This window comes from Heliconius melpomene, chromosome 11 (genome assembly GCF_056956725.1).
Source record: "Heliconius melpomene rosina isolate 202511_hmr_F chromosome 11, ASM5695672v1, whole genome shotgun sequence".
In the NCBI taxonomy this organism is placed as follows: domain Eukaryota; kingdom Metazoa; phylum Arthropoda; class Insecta; order Lepidoptera; family Nymphalidae; genus Heliconius; species Heliconius melpomene.
The window spans coordinates 8,065,156-8,080,433 of NC_140399.1; the positions used below are offsets into that span (position 1 = coordinate 8,065,156).

At 39.5% G+C, this 15,278-nt stretch overlaps 1 pseudogene; it reads right to left on the minus strand.

Annotated features, from left to right (window-relative positions):
• Positions 1 to 717: 717 nt before the first annotated feature.
• LOC146534716 (protein GVQW3 pseudogene) lies at positions 718 to 1,107 on the minus strand (annotated as a pseudogene).
• Between the last annotated feature and the right edge of the window lie 14,171 nt (positions 1,108 to 15,278).

Below are 15,278 nucleotides of genomic sequence, written 5' to 3' on the forward strand. Positions count from 1 at the left end.
ATATAATTATTTGGAATACCATTTCATTGATTTTGTTTCTTAAGTTTATGGTTTAGCATATGCTCTTAGTATTTGGAAATGCAAAGCAATGTCTTCTTTTTTAAATAAATAGATAAATTTCATATTTAAGACGTAGGTATTATAATATAAACTTCTCCAATATAACAAATATAAAATTTAGTCCATTTCTATAAACTCTAAGCTTAGTCTATGAGGAAACCGCGAACGAATACAACATTACCCGTTCCTAACGAATTTAAACGCCGGCATAAACTGAGCTGTGCGCTACTAATTGTGGATTTGTAACACGAACTCAGTGCTTTGCTTTGAAGAAATTTGTTAGTGATAAGAAGTAAGGATTTATTATTAATATTTAAAATTATATTCAATATTTATTTTATATACTTTGCAAATTTTTTTTAAGGTACGTGGTAATTTATCGTTTGTAAATACGAGGTGTGTTCAAAAAGTAAGGTGACTTTGTATTTTTAAGAAAAAATATTTATTTATTTATCAATATTTATGTTGTCCCCTTCAAAGTAATCCCCCTCAGATACAATACACTTATGCCAACGGTTTTTCCAATCGTCAAAGCACTTCTCATAAGCACTTTTCGGTATAGCCTTGAGCTCTTCCAGCGATGCAGTCTTTATCTCTTCAATCGTTGCAAATCTCCGTCCTTTCATAGGTCTCTTTAGTTTTGGGAACAAGAAAAAGTCACACGGTGAATATGATGGCTGACGCATGATTGTGGTGTTGTTTTTGGCCAAAAAATCTCTCACCAGCAAAGATGAGTGAGCAGGGGCATTTTAGCAATTTCGGAACAAACTTCGCTGACACACGTCTCATGCCCAAAACGTTAGAAAAAATTTCATGGCACGAGCCAAGCGATATACCAACATCCTCAGCAACTTCTCTGATAGTGATTCGACGATTTTCCAAAACAATTTTCTTCACTGCTTGAACGTTTTCATCAGTTGTTGACGTGCTTGGGCGTCCAGAGCGAGGTTCGTCATTGGCATCTTCCCGGCCATCTTGGAAGAGTTTGTACCACTTGTAAACATTTTTTTTACTCAGAACAGTTTCACCGTATGCCACTGTCAACATTTTAAGTGTTTCGGAGCACTTTATTTTATTTTTTACACAAAATTTGATGCAAATCCTTTGATCCATATTTTTCGATAGCAAGAAATCGCCGAGCACGCAAAACACTTATAACCTTTACGCCTCTCCCAACCAAACAAAAAATGCTATACACTTGAAACTTGGTACAGATGTTCGGGAAGAGTGTACCAACATAACAAAATAAAAAAATCGATAATCGAAAGTACGTTGCCCGCCAAATTTGAAAAGTCACCTTACTTTTTGAACACACCTCGTATACCCACTATGGCTTAATATATAAATAATAAACCATGTGAATATATGAAATAATTAATGTCTAAATAGAAAATGTAAAGTAAAAATGGTATGAATATATATTTTATATATTTTTTGTAAAAAACTTATTCGCACAGATAGTACCTACCTATTACAAAAACATTACACATTATTATATTTTCCTTTTATCTTTAGATTTCTCTGTTTCTCTCTCTTTCTTATAAAGGACAACCAAATTTAAAGGTTATTGCCTGGGCATTTTCATTACGACGTAGAGTTCAGAATTCGGATCACGAAAATTGAGAAAAGCGAGCTTGAGTTAATGTTTCTGTTTTTAAATATTCAAAGTAGATTATTGTTTGTATTGGTGCTAGCTAAGTGTTATATTTTTTTATAATTTTCAAGCTATTTCCAATTTTTCAATACATTTAGAATTAATTCTTGTATAGAATAAAATAAATCGCAGGTATATAAGGCTGTATGTACCTTAAACGTTATGCAAGACGTAATTTAAGTAAAAAACCTTAAGACCCATATGTATTATATAATATTTTCTTCGAATAGGAATTATTCCATCTCAAAAATAATTATTTAACATTTTCATTTCTTCGCTCTGGTATCGAGGTAAGGCGCGGCGTTTAATTCCGCCACTTAACACGCACTACCTCCACAATTCGGCGGAAAATAGGAAGTGGAGAGTTTTAACACTAATCTCCCTCTGCCTACTCTGCTACAACCGAAAGAAAAGTTTTATAAAAAATATATATTTTGTAAGAAATTTAAGTGTACCTACCACATACATACCTCATATGTGTTTCATGTAAAATTACGTCAGCGATACATGCATGTGGCTATACCTAGATAGAATCGGGAAAAAAGAGGGAATTATATAAATTAGCATATCAAACGCCTTCGTTACTCTCGTACTGTTGCGTGTGGAATATCTTAATGATATTGAAGTTTGTATATTGATTAGAGTTTTTATGTTTCAACATTCTTAAAGTGTTGAAATTGACAAATTTGACATACACACGTAAATACATGTGAGGCTTATAAATAAAGAAACAGAGTCAACTGTAGATTTGTACATATACTTACTTATTTCTACCAGAATCGAATGTTGGACCTTTTGTTGGAATATGTTACTTAAATATAATTAATTAAAATAAATTAAAATTACATTAATTATATGCAAATTGAGAAGAACTTTAGTATGTTTAGTTCAAAAACTGTATTTATGCACTAAAGCGTTTTTGATTGTTACTCTATATATATTATGTAATGTAATATATGTATATATATGAGTAGAAATAGTATATATAATATAACAACCAAAAATTATTTAAAATCTTCACCCTCGTGGGTGTGTCCTAAGAACACCTACAAACTTTAGTTAAACGGTCGCTAAACGTTTGGGCGGCCCGCCCTGAGTACTTTAACGTGATATAGCTGTACTGGCTCATCCCTTTTTATCAAATAACAACCTTAATACTAGTTTATAGAGTTGAAATTATAATTAATGGTTTGTTCACTTGGAACTTTGCCTGTATAAGTACATTCTAATGTTTATACGTATAGCTTAAACGGTTTGGTTATTAAGAAGGGCGTTGCTTACTTTTCGTTTTATACTAGTGTACTGGTTGTAGGTATTCTTCTCAGGGAAATTTGAATAGGAGTAATGCGTATTGCATTTCTTTCTTTCGAATAAGATTTCATTATTATTATATCATTATTATATTATTTATAAAAATAGGCCAGTCGTGGTGCAGGGGAAAATAAATATTTATTTAAATTGATATTTCTTCAATCTGGTGTCGAGGTTACGCGTGGCGTAAAGTTCCGGTATAAACCACACAATGCCTCCAGAATTCGGCGGAGAGTGGGGAATGGAGTGTCTTAACACTAGGTTCCCTTTGCCAACCGTGCTGTTTATAAAATTTATTATTACCTACCTTTATTGATCAACCACAAGTTCTTACAAATATTAAATAAAAACACATAATTTTAATTATGATTTTACGATAATTATTACGAAAATTTATGTTTTATGGTCTACAATTTCAATAAGATATAATTTATAACCTACGTACCTATAATATTATAGAAAAGAGAAGCACAATATAATAGCAGTACTTAGCATTAAAGTGGATATCGATTTGGTCTCGACTCTGGTAGTGGGCGGCTAAGTGTCGCCCCGGATAGCGATTAATAACTCTCCGGAAAAGTTGGGGTGCAGGGGTGGATTAAGTTTTGTTATACTTTTATAATTACAGTTATATCTAATATTATATTTTTATAAATATAACGAGATCCGTCAATGAATAGAAAAACTGTTAAAAATTGCAAAATTATTTTCACGTGTATAGCAGTTAAATCTCTCCATTCTCCATTTTCGATAAATTTTTCAAAACATTGTGTAATTGCTTAATTTATTGACGATTTTTTTTAATTTCAATTTTAATTAATATATTTTACATTCTAACCACGATAAAAGGTGCAAAAATAATATTTTAGGGTCAAAAAACAACTCATAGCTCGATGATTATTATAAATCTCTTTTTAACACTGCAATCTAAATCGAAAACGATAATCTACATTTATACTTCAGAGAGTTTTAAAATGATGCATCGAATATCTTCATTCGTTTTATGCTGATATCATTGGAATCCCGCCCTGGTTTCTCATCTTGCAATGCTGTGAGCACAGTCGATATGACTTTTTACATTAGTCAGATGTGTTACACATTTACGTTATCGTTTCTTCAAATATAAATTATTAATAACAAAGATAAAATTTTGAAGAAGTTCTTTGTTTATAACAGGGTAACCAAAGGAAATTAGTGTTAAGACACTCCGTTGTCCATTTTCCGCCGAATTTTCGAGACAATTCATGATAAGTGGCGGAACTCAACCGAGCTTTGAGTTGTTACTAGAGTGAACAAATCAAAAATATTAATAAATAATAATTCATTTAATGAATGGAAATCGAACCCACAACCATCATATTTACACTCAAACGCTAGCACCACTGCGTTACTACGGCCTAATACCTAATTAAATTTCACTTATTACAATATAAATTACAAGCAAGTACGAACATAATTACCATTTTAAGGTTTATTAACATTTTTGCATTCGCATAACTATTTTTATTAGGCTCGTTTGTCATTGTCAACGAAGGTTGTGAGCATCTGCGTGTTTTTTGCACGCCTAGCTAATAAGCGTCTACTGGCTCGTGAAATATTACAAATTGAGTCCCCCTCGGTCCCATCGCGGAACCTCCCTCTTTTTATGTAGCCTTTTTCATGCCACTTCATCGGGTGTCCCCCCCAAAGTGTTAAGTCGACTATAAGTGTGTGTTTGATCGCAATCATGATTGCTAATTTGTAATTATCTAAATGACTAATTCTGTTTAAATAAAATTGTATCATCAAAGTTAAATTACGAGGTCGTAGTGCAGTGGTACAAGCGTGTGTCTGTATATGTGACGGTTATGGTTTCGATTCCCACTCGGAGAATGAAATATTATTCTTGAATATTTTTACTTCTTCGCTCTGGTAAGAAGGTAAAGCGCGGCGTTGAGTTTCGCTACTCAACACGCAATGCCTCGAAAATTCGGGGGAAAATGGGGAACGGAGTGTCTTAACACTAGGTTCCTTCTGCCCCTGCCTTTGCTTACTGTGTGTCCTACACCTAAAGAAACGTAAATATTTAAATATTCATTGAAAATGTTTGGGTATTTGTTAATTTTTTTAGCTTTTTTAGCATACCAGGATAGGTAGAGGCAACCTAGAAACCTAGTGATAAGACACTTCCCATTGAGACACTTTCATGTTGTGTTATGTTGGCTAGCGGAGCTCAACGCTGCGTATATGTTTTTATTTGTTATAATTGTATCCAAATGAAAATAATGGCGTCCAAATGAAAAAAAACATAACATGTCTTTTCCCCCCGGTCTTGTGAACCACCACCACCACCCATTTTTTTTTTTTTTTTTTTTCGCTGGGAAATGTATTTACACAGACCGCCCATACGGAAGGCGTGCCTTACGGATGAGCGGTACTGTGGGACTCACCGGTGAAACCGGTCCTACCCACTAAAACCCAGCGGGAACCCTCTCCACCAAAATGAGACGCCGCAGGATCGCTCGCGCATACTACTACGACGCCTCAGTGGAAGGCCCGCCTTTCGCAGGCCATCGTCGCTTTCAGGGTTTTCCGCAATAACCTGTAGGAAGATCAGACTGACCCTCCCGCAGTAGCTCCTCTAGGGTAGGGGGAGTAGAAGATGCGCATACCGCCTTCTTCTACCCCCTGGCCTACGGCGGCGGAGTGTGTCTGCGTTCGAGCTGGACTCGCGCACCCGCTCCGCGGCCTCCTTCAATGCGATTACTGATTCGCAGAAGGAGACCATTGCAGACCAGTTCCTCTCACAGTCCAGCATAGCCCCTACCACACTGGCCAGTGAGAGGTCTCTTCCCACTACCGCCATCAAGGCATGGCGTTGTGGGGCCCAAGCGGGGCATTCAGCCAGAGTGTGATGCGCCGAATCCATGGAGGCATGACACTCATGGCACACCGGCGACATCTCCCGACGTGCAATCTGATGCAGGTACTTACCGAAACAACCGTGCCCCGTCAGAACCTGCACCAGTCTGAACGTCAGGACACCAAAACTCCTTTTAACCCAGCGATCCAAGTGTGGGCGAACTGCCTCCACTGTCGCTAGGCCTGCCGCCGGAGACCCCAGGTCCCCCCTCCATCGCCGGATCAGGGCTTCATCCGCTCTCCTCCTGATCCGTTCGACATCCTCACACGACGGTTGTACGCCTCGCGACCGCTCGCTTGTGCGAAAGGCATGAACTCTGGCAAGCACTTCCGCCTGTAATTCCCAAGGCGGATCGCTTGCCAAGAGAGTTGCCGCCGTCCAGGACACCGTACGGTACCCCCGAATTGCTCTCACCGCTATGAGACGCTGCGCTTTCCGCAATTGGGTCTTATTGCGAACGGTGAGAGAGTCTGCCCACACAGGGGCACCGTACAGAGCCATAGATCTCAACACGCCGACATAAAGCTGTCGGCATGGAGAATCTGGCCCTCCGACATTCGGCAGGAGCCTGCCGAGGGCCCCAGCAGCGTTTACTAGCTTCGGCGCAAGCTGAGCGAAGTGCGAAGCGAATGACCACCGTCCATCAAGGGTCAGACCCAGATACTTCATCTGAGTCCGAACCTCCACGTCCTGTCCCTGGACGCGCAGAGTAGCCCTACGGGGGGGACCCCTACGCGGGCCGTGGAATAGGAGGGCCTCAGTCTTGGGCATAGAGACTCTCAGACCCAGAGCTTCGATACGGTCGACGACAAGGCAGGTGCCGATTTCAGCCAAGTGTGCCGCCTCCTGGTAAGACGTTCCTCTGGCCGTGACTAGAGTGTCATCCGCATAACATATGACACTCATTCCAGGAGGAAGACGACCACGCAGGAGCCAATCATAGCCGAGATTCCAAAGTATCGGGCCCAAAACCGACCCCTGTGGAACCCCGCAACCGACGCTTCGTCGACCGATCTGGCCATTTCCCCCAATCCATAAGACTACTCTGTCTTGGAGGTAGTCATTTAACAGCCGCCGGAGATAGAAAGGCACCCCATGGTACCGAAGTGCCTCTCTTAGCGTCTCAAACGGCAGACTGTTAAAGGCGTTGACCACGTCCAACGAGACGGCGAGAAGAACATCTTTATCTGCCGTCGCGGCCAACGACCGGGTCTTCAGGGCGTTCAGGGCATCAATGGTCGAGCGACCGGCCCTAAACCCGAACTGTGCCTTTGAAAGACCAGGACCTACCTCCTCTAGGTGCTGAATAAGGCGGGCAGCAATGATCTTCTCTAAGATCTTGCCCATCTCATTCAGCAGCACTATTGGCCTATATGCGGAAGGAGAGTCCGGAGGACGACCATCCTTGCGCAGTAGGCATAGTCCTCCTTCCTTCCACAACTTCGGAAACTGTCCAGTTAACAGGCACTGATCAAATAGCTTCCGAAGTTCCTCACCAAGGTGTTCCAGGGCAATGCTCAAAATTCTTCCTGGAACGCCATCGGGTCCCGGAGCCGTTTTCTTAGCCCTCAGTCTCCTGAGTGCCATATTCATCTCTCCTTCAGATATGAGAGGGATAACCGACACCTCCTCATGCACAGAGGACGGAGCCATTCTAGGGGGGATGTGCCTAGGCGGCTCCGGAAACAAGTCCACCAGAAGGCGTGAGAGAAAGTCGGGTGACAGAGTTTCCGTTAGAGGAGCGCTTTGCGCGCGGATCTTTTTACGGGCAGCCAGATAGGGCCGCCCCCATGGAAATCTGTTAAGACCTGCTAATAACTCCTGATAAGCCTCACGCTTCGCTAAGCTAATAGCGTGCTGCAGAGCTTTCTTTCTTTCTTTATATATACCCTGCAGCTGACTCTCAAGTGCAGGGTCGAGACCGTCCCTTCTCCTACACCTTGTATACGCCCGTCGGGCCCGGATGCAAGAAGACCGCAGGGCAGCAATCTCAGGGGACCACCAGTACATTTGGCGACGGGCTGACCACCGCCGGGCTCTCGGCATGGCAGTGTCGCAAATTTTAGTCATTGCGTTCTGCAACTGGCCTGCCATAATTTCGACGCTTGAGCTGGAACCCATTATACTCTCCTGAGAGCTCCACGTTGCCACAATCGCAGCCTCTTTGGCCAGCTCTGAGTTCAGTCGACTAACAGCCCATCTAGGGAACCTTTGAGATGGACCCCTACGTTGAACCACCAGCGCTGTCTGAGCGGACACATCAAACCGAACATAAAGGTGATCGGACAAAGTCTCCACTTCTTCCTCTACTCTCCAGTTATTCACCTGGCACGCGACGGATGGAGAGGCAAAAGAGAGGTCCACTACGGACCCCCCATTATGCCGCACGCAAGTGAGTGCTGTCCCTACGTTAAGGAGAGACAGCCCGGAGAGCAGAGCCCACACCTGCACCGCTTTACCCTTTGCGTTTGATGAGGGGTTCCCCCACGCACGGGACTTAGCATTGAAATCCCCGAGGACAATGATTTTCGTTTTTTTCGTCGGCGACTGTCTAGCAACGGCAACTCTGACGGAGTCAAGAAAATTCTCGAATTCCGCCAGACTGCGGTTGGGGGAAAAGTATACACCAATTATGACGTATTCTCCCTACTCTGCCACGACATATCCCGAGCCCCTTTCTAGAGTTGAGAGGGGAATATTGGTGATGGTTCCAGACGTGATAGCTACAGTGCCGTCCAAATCACCCAACCAACGAGGATGATTGGCGATAAAATACGGCTCACATACAACGCCAATGTCAATACTCCACTCTGCCATAGATTGCAGTAGTAAATCCTGCGCTCTGGCAGAGTGGTTGATGTTCACCTGTAGGAAGCGTGTTTGTCTTCTATCCATTATGATGACATAACACTTTCCTCTACGTCCTGACGGCCGCCGACTGCAGAGGAAGCTCTGGTCCTAAGAGCCTCTGATAGCTTGACAGGCGGTGGACGGCACTCGGCGCCACCCATTACATGTCCGGATGGTCTCTTTGCGTCTGTGCATACCATACAACGAGGCTCAGCACGGCAAGTGTAAGACTTGTGCCCTTCAGAACCGCAACGGAAGCATAGATGCTCCCTGACAATTGTTGAAGGACACTGCGGCCTAGCGTGACCAAGTGCGAGACATCTGTAACAGCGCCACCACCCAGACGCAACTGAACTTAATTTATTTCATTCCCAAACTAGACCGATTTCTCTTTTCGTTATTATATTTACACTTCTTATGAAACCATCATCAATTATACACTATAATGGCTACTGTAATTTTGGAGAAACTCGCACATATGTTTCTAGTCTTATTACTTTAATCTTATTTAATTTATTATTTACGCTTCCTCGACCATGGCAGTGAGAAACTATACCTATTACTATATTTATAGTTTATTTTTGTTTTTCACGCCGTATCGCGCATATAGCTGGAGACAGGAGCCTAGTGTTAAGACACTCCGCTCCCCATTTTTTGCCTTATTCTGGAGGCAATGAGTGTTGAGTGATGGAATTCAAGGCCACCACCAGAGCGAAGAAATGAAAATATTAAATTTTTCATTTTCTCGAGTGGAGATCGAACCGACAACCTGTCCCAGTTCCAGTAGCATGGTTGTGCCTCTGTGCCTCTGGCCTCTTCAAGAATAATCTTATTGAAATATAACGAAATCTTTTATATATTGTTGAACCGATCAACTTCCTCAAAGGGTAACCCTATAAAAGCGTCTGGGTCTTAGAAATTGGGAAAGTGAATTAAGCACCCCGCAAACTGGTTATATCAATCATAAACTTATTCGATTAATTACGTTTTGCGGAGTTAATAGCGACATCTAATATCGGTTTAGAGATGGAACGCGAGTGCTATACCTACTTCTAATAATATGTTAAAAATAAATAATTTTATATATAAGGTGCCTATAATTTACATTAATTAATATTTAAATATCTGTAACGTCTCCATTAAAATCATCAAGAAGAGCATTGAAAATAGATAAATAATAAATTAGAACTAGCACTCAACCACTTATTTTATTTCTGACGTTCGAATCGTAAAAGCGTTAGATACGAGAGGAACGGTAGTCAATTACGATTCACCTGTAGGTGTCAAATAACACGGCTAGGCGGCGGTTACAATGGAATCATCGATAATCACGCGGCACATCACTAGCCGGCCCATTTCGGCGGTGTCATTAGGCGGGCCGCGTTAATGATTAATGCGGCGCCGCTCACGACCCGCGTCCCCTGCCCCGCGAATAAAACTGGAACTTACTTAATCGAGGTTCCCGGGCTACCCCTTTGATGGAGCGGGCTGTCCAGGGATTATTTTTATTTGTCCATACATAACGTTCGTGACTAGAGTGGATTTGCTTAGGGTTATGTGTATTATTTTTGTATTAACTTTTCATGATTGTGTTCTTTTCTTAATATTTTTATTTTTTTAGCTGCTTAATTTGCTGCTGGCAATTGTTTTTTTAATTGGATGCTTTAAGTAAAATTCTATAACTTTAAGAGGCTATAATAAACTTTAGCACGTATACATTTTTGTTTATTATTCAAATAACTATTTAAATGTAATTAATTTTGTTATTTGTACCTATTTCCTATAAAGATTAGTGAAGCCAAGAACAATTAAAACTTAAATTGTTTGCAAATTTTTGCAATTAAATTATATGCCATAAATAGGTATTTATTTTTTGGAAATGGAAGGTAGAAATAATAATTTTTCCTTCATATAAAATATCAACCAGGGTTTTGCAGCGTAGCAAACTATTAAATTATAAGGTTTCCAATTTTTTTTAGTCGCATCACGGACTTAGTTCGTCCGTGTCTTTTTTATATTTAATTTATATTTCTGTGTTTTGCGAATATTTGAGGGGTTTAAAAACCCGTACAAAAGTCAACTCCAGTCAACTTTTCATTCTTCTTTTTGTGTTGGTCTTCTTGTTTGCCGATGATTGTCGACGACTGTATCTCATATTGGTGTCTTATTAGTTCGTTCGTCAGTGTCTTGATCGCTTCTTTAATTAAAAAAGCGCAATGCGTTAATGCTGTGTTCTACTACACTGGCTACGGAGCTTTCGCTCTTCGTAGGCCAACGTTTGAATCAACCAAATTGAGTGATTGTGTAGTAACAATGCCAACATTCGTCATTTCCAATAGAAAAAAACTTCTAATAAGATAAGAGATAGCAAGAATAAGACTGCTTAGACATAAAAATCTATCCTAAAATACATAGTAAACATTTCTAAAATGTAATGGACTTAATAAATACCTGCCAATTAGTATATTATACCATTAGAATTTTATTTCAACTTTACTATGTATCCCGCATATATATACGCATTACAGTACGGTCCACGAGTTGTGGTCGTTCTGGGCTTAGCTGTCTGTGCAGACTTCATTTTAGGATTTATTCTCACTTTTGATTACTTTCTTGGCATGGTTAATTAACCAAGGCCAAATTGCTTTGGGAATTGTAAAAGTGGTCAATACAGGCTTACAAACTACCACCAACATGTAGATTTATTTCTGATCGTTTTTGGTTATTAACACTTCCCTATGCTTGCCATTTGCAAATTATACGGTTTGGTTATTACAGTTAAATATCTTATAAGAAATAGAAAATAAATACATTAGTACGTTAAAAGTTCAAAAACAACAAATAAAACATACTTAATATAACATTACTTATTATTTTTAAAAAGAATGCCAAAAAAAACATTTATTTTTGTTTCGCAACCTCTATATGGGCACGCAATTACACCTTCCGAAAGGTTGCCGAGGATATATTAAAAGGATAAGAGAAGCAAGGTAGCAGGCAATTAGTCGTGAGATGATGGATGATGCCCTTCGATACGATGGACACAAAAAGACCAAAGTATATAACAGCATAACTCATTATACGCCGTTGATAACGTTGGTAAAGTTGTAGTTAGATACGGGGTTCTTGATTGCCAGGCTTTGGGCAAGATTATATTTTTAAAATGAATTTTTCCAAGGATGATAACGTGGTTTAGTATAATGTAATGGATGAAGGATACTAATGCAAGTTTTTGGATGTTACAAAAATGACATGTCATTTTTTTATTAGTCGAAAATTGTAATAATTTTTTTTATTTAATTGATAATTAGTTAATCATATATTATTTAACTTTCCTGTATACTAGAAATTGTGTGACTGTAAACGTGAAAGGTTGTGAGTTCGATACCTACTCGAGGAAATGAAATATTTGATATTTTCATTTCTCTGCTCTGCTGTTGAGGCAAAGCGCAACGCTAATTTCACTACTCAATATGCAATACCTTCAGAATTCGGCGGAAAGTGGGGAGCGGAGTGTCTTATCATTAGGCTTAAGCTACAAAAATAATTGCATTAGCACCGTAAACATAGGTACATGTAATATGTTACAATACTTAGGGACCTGATAGATTTTTGACCACATTCTTCTAAGGAGCAAAATATGGTGAGGTTCATATATATTTTTAGCTAATACAAAAAACATTTTAAGTACGAATACATTTTATATATTTTTCCTAAAAATTGTTTTTCTATTTTTCCTAAACTTCAAGTTATTTTACAAAGCGAGCATATACATAGGTACGGTAATAAACAAGTTCACAAGCCATCGAGGTCTCAAATGATGTATTTGAAAGCGCGGTAATCTTATAAGGACTTCAATGAGTACGATCCGTCACGGTATTAGAGTAAGACAGAGGGCATTAGAGAGCGTTAGGTGCGCAGGCGCAGGTGTCGCATTAGCCACGCTACCGGACAGTAGGCGGTTAGTGACGTCAATTTACACTAATGTTATATTAGAGAAATTACGTTTTTGGGATGTTATGAATGTGTGTGTTGAATGATTTCTTAAAAAATATTTTACAGTTAATATTTTCATATTTAATTAATCAAATTTGTAAATTTATAATCTAATAATAGTTATTTGGGCAAATATAATAGAAAATGTCTACTTTTAGGTAATACCACCAAAAAAACAGGAATTTACCAGAGTAAGTTAAGATTTATGCGGAAATAAGGTATAGAGAACCGATTGGCCACGACTTGGCACCGATTACGCGGTTAGAACGTCAAGTTATAGCTTTTACTGGAAAGAAGATTTAGCTGATATGTGGATTTATATTCGTTGGAAAATGCTCAACTTGTCCATCTATTTATCTTAGTTAGGTATAAGGTTCTAATATAAAATAATTTTATATTTTATTACCTTATTAGAGAAATAACGTTAAAAATACAGATTATTTACTTGTTAGGATGCGGAAACAATTATTATGGCAGCAACGGATACAAAAAAAAACCAATATTCCTTAATTCTGTTGAAAACCAGCATATTATTATTTATAAATAAGAACAAAGGCTAATGGCATCAGTCATAGTCTAATGAATCCTGTGACATGCAAATTACAATGGTTGACAATTGGCCTCATTATGGGCGGCGAGCGACAAGCGGAGTACGAGCGCAAGATGGGCACACATTTGTCACGAGTGTGCCTATTCCCACTTTCACCCAGTTTGTGGTAGTTTGCGACCCGACGTTTTGATTGCTCTGACTTTGAAATCACCGACGCCTTTTTGTTACAGTATTTTGCTTGTGAATTATGCGTAAATAATAACAAAGTTGATAGTTCAGGTCGTTATGGCGCAGGGGGATAAGGGTGTGTCTATAACCATCTTTGTGGGTTCGATCCCCAATCGAAGTAATTAATTATTATTTGTGAATATTTTCATTTGTTTGCTCTGGGACCAAGGCCCCATGTTTAGTTCCGCCACTCATCACGCAATGCCTCGAAAAAATCGGCGGAAAGTGGGGAACGGAGTGTATTGACACTAAATTCCTACCGCCTATCCTAATCTATGCGGGATACAGCGTGAAGCTGATATATTTATTTTTAATAACAAAGTAGAACGAGCAAAAGAAATCACTTCAAGTTTATTTATTATTTACATTTAACACCAAAAAGACTTATAATATAGATAAATCCAACGAAGATAACTAAACACGCCGCACTTGAAAGTGGTAAGTACTCGCTCGCGATAAGCATCTCAACCTTTAAACGTTCCAAAGAAAACGGCGAGCGATTTGAATGTAATCAGTACCAAACGTTGCAGATGTGAAGTGAGTTGATAAAAGAGAAAAACTGTCCGGATTTAACATAATTCACACGTGTTATCTCAGCACCGGAGTGCACACGGCGGTCGGGCCTCGAGCGATAGGAGGTACACGGCGCACACGAGGCACTCCTATAGATATATGTATAATACATATATGCGTGAAGCTTTAAATATATTTTTTAAAAGCTTCACGGTGTATCTCGCACACAGCAGGATAGTTGTGATGTTAAGACACTCCGTTCTACATTTTACGCCGAATACTGGAGGCATTGGGTGTTGAGTGGCGGAACTTAACCCTGCGCTTTGCCACGACACCAGAGCGAAGAAACGAAAATATAAATTTATATAAATATTTCATTTCCTCGATCGGGGATCGAACCCACAACCAGTTGCTTTAACATCACACTTTGTGCCCATTCGCCACGAGTGGCCTCTCCATCCTCTACTATATATATATATATATATATAGCTCTACGAGCTACGTACAGACAGATTGTGTTTTGCGGTAAAGCGATAATTCAGCCCAATCTATGTCGTGAGCGCTCGCGCTTTGTTTTATCCGTTGGCTTCTGTGCGCCTTTATTTAGAAAATTGATGAGAAATGGTTTCCATTACCGTCCGCCTCGCCTTATAAAAGATATTACTGGGATCCGCTATAACTACCTTCGTAGAGAGAAAGGAAATGAACGCAAATTTGTTTTCGTGATTGCGTGCTTTGGAACGTATATTGATTTGTATGAAATTGATGTCGATATCGATTCCTCTTGACCAGAAATATAAAAGGATATGTGAATCTCGCGAAACTCTCGTGTAATAGTTGTTTGCAAATTATAATATCCTCCATTTGATGATAATTAACTATTTATTATGCATATTATTAAGTTAACAAGTACATAAATAAATATTCTCAATATTTTTCAAGCCCTAAGTATTATTACCAGGAAATATACAGTCATATAAGGTCGAAATAGCTCTCTTTGTAGGTAAATAGCCTTCCAATTTGCGTGCTCGCGTCTCGCCACGGACAATCGCCCGCAAATTGCCCGACCACTGATTGCCCACTGACGTTTATCGATATTCTAGTCCAGCACCGCACCAATTTGCACACACCGCTTATGTTTACTGTTTCGGACGTTTATATTAGTTCCCACAGCTCACTTCTGTTTCTATATGTGGGTTTACTAGTTACTATAT